This window comes from Chlamydomonas reinhardtii, chromosome 6, assembly GCF_000002595.2.
Source record: "Chlamydomonas reinhardtii strain CC-503 cw92 mt+ chromosome 6, whole genome shotgun sequence".
Taxonomy (NCBI): Eukaryota; Viridiplantae; Chlorophyta; class Chlorophyceae; order Chlamydomonadales; family Chlamydomonadaceae; genus Chlamydomonas; species Chlamydomonas reinhardtii.
The window spans coordinates 4,480,670-4,483,115 of record NC_057009.1 but is presented as its reverse complement, the minus strand read 5'-3'; positions in this window follow the sequence as shown (position 1 = coordinate 4,483,115).

The window sequence follows — 2,446 nt, the reverse complement described above, 5'->3', positions numbered from 1 at the left end:
GCAAACACCTCGAAAACCGCCACCAACCACCCCCATCCATCCCACCCCACCCCACCCCGACCCGGCAGACAGAGCAGGAGGCTGGCCCCCCCGCCCCCCGGGAGGGGTTGCACAAAAACACCGCCAGACCTAACCCAAGCACCAACCTACACCACAGCCTAACCGCAAGAACCACCACCACCGCGCGCCAGAAAAAGAAACACCAGCGCTACGCACTCGCCCCGCCCAAACCCACCCCACCCCCTCCGTGGCGCCACTGCCTCGCTGCCAGCCCGGCAGCGTCGCCCCACTCCTGTGGGGCGGCTATCCTGGCGCGGAGTCGGCTGTCCCTTCCAGGCTGCGTACTGCAGCCGCCGTCAACGGATGCGGCGGGCCGTGTGGTATGTTGGGATTGGGACGTGGGTCACCTGCGCCTGCGCTTCGTGTGTGTGTATGCGCCCACGGCCGTGGCGGACAAGCCTGCATTCTTTGCCGGGCTGCATCCCCACCTGGCCACGGACAGGGTGCTTGTTGTCGGTGGGGACTGGAACTGTGTCACCGATGCCAGTCAGGAGGCGGCCCCTAGCCCGTCACGTGCTGCAGGTGCCCCGCAACTTGCCAGCCTCCTCGCCCAGTTCAGTCTGGTGGACCCTTGGGCGAGCAAGCGTGGCGGCGCCAAGGGCTACACGCATCCGGCCACACCCAAGCCGGCCACTCCCGCACGCCTGGATCGGTGGTATGTCAGTGCCACCGCGGCGCCGTGGGTGGTGGATGTCGCTCGCACGTATGGGGCACCTGGGGACCACAACGGTGTGCTGCTCACCCTGGCCTTGCCCGACCTGCCACATGCGCACCGGGAGCAGTGGCGCTTCCCCACGTACCTGCTGTTTCACCCCTCGCTGCGTTTGGAGCTCGAGCAGCGCTTGGAGGCGCACGTTGCCGCAAATCCCGTGGCCGGTACAGGTGACGGCGCTTGCACGCAATGGGAGGCGGACAAGTTCTTCTTGCGGGAGGCCGCCACCAGCATCCACCGTCGGCATGCACGCCAGACCCGGGATGGGCTGCATGGCGTGGTGCTGGCCGCAGACGCGGCCGCTGCCCTGGCCGACCGGCCGGGTGCCAGCACCGCGCAGCGTCAGGCTGCGGCCATGGCCAACTTGGCGGTGCGGGAGGAGCGGGCAGCTGCCGCAGCGGCCAGCCACAATGCCCGCGCTGCACTGATGGAGGAGCATGGGGAGCGGGGCACTCGCTGGTTCCATCGGCAGGCTGACGAGCCAGCAGCCGGCGCGCAGGAGCCCATCACGCACCTGAAGGTGCCGGGGCAACCGGCGCCTGTGGCGCTGACGGGGCCGGGCACGCGCAACACTGTCTCCGCCGCCGCCGCAGCCATGTACAGCAGCACCAGCCCCACCGGCCTGTTCCGCGTGCAGCCGGTCTGTACGGCGTCGCAGCAACAGCTTCTGGCGGCCATTGACCGCAAGGTTCCAGCGGATCTGCACGCCGCCGCAGAGGGGTCCGGTGACGGCGCCCTCAGTGATGCCGAGCTGATGGCAGCGCTGGCTGGCTCCGCCAATGGTAAAGCGCCTGGGTCGGACGGGGTCCCGTACGAGGTGTACAAGGTTTTCTGGGCACTGCTGGGCCCGCGCTTGTGTGCTGCTGCTGCCGCTGCCTTTGCTGCCGCTGCAGACGCCCACGATGGCGGCGAAATGGCGGCGGCGCTGCCCGCCTCCTGGCGGGAGGGCATCATCACGCTCATCTACAAGGGCAAAAGCCTGGACCGCGCCGAGCTGGCGTCCTACCGGCCCATCACGCTGCTCAACTGCGACTTCAAGATGGTGTCCAAGGCCGTCAGCGCCCGCCTGCAGCCCGCCCTGGATGCAGTTGTGGATGAGCTGCAGACCGCGTTCATCACCGGCCGCTGGATTGGAGACAACGCGCTGTACCTCCAAGGCCTGATCGAATGGATGCGCCTGGACGTGGGCGCGGACGGCACGCCACGGCAGGGTGGTGCGCTGTACTTCTTGGACATCGAAAAGGCGTATGACCGGGTGCACCGGCAGTGGCTGTATGCGTCCGCGGAGGGACTTGGGTTTGGGCCGCGCATGCTGCGCTGGATCCGCCTGATCACTGCCAACGGCTCTGCCCGCGTGTGTGTGAACGGGATGCTTTCTGACGCCTTCCCAGTGCTGAACGGCTTGCCGCAGGGCAGCACCGCCTCACCACCCCTGTGGGTCATCCAGATGCAGCCACTGACGTCCTTTCTGCGGCGGCAGGTGGAGCAAGGGGCACTGCGCACGCCCCTGTTACCCAGCGGCGAGCAGGCGCCGCCTGCTGCCCACCACGCTGACGACACGACCCTCACGGCGCGCGACCCGGCAGTGGACGGGCCGGTCCTGATGGCGGCAGTACAGCTGTTCTGCCGCGCGTCCAACGCCCGTGTCCATCCGGACAAGAGCAAGGCCATGGG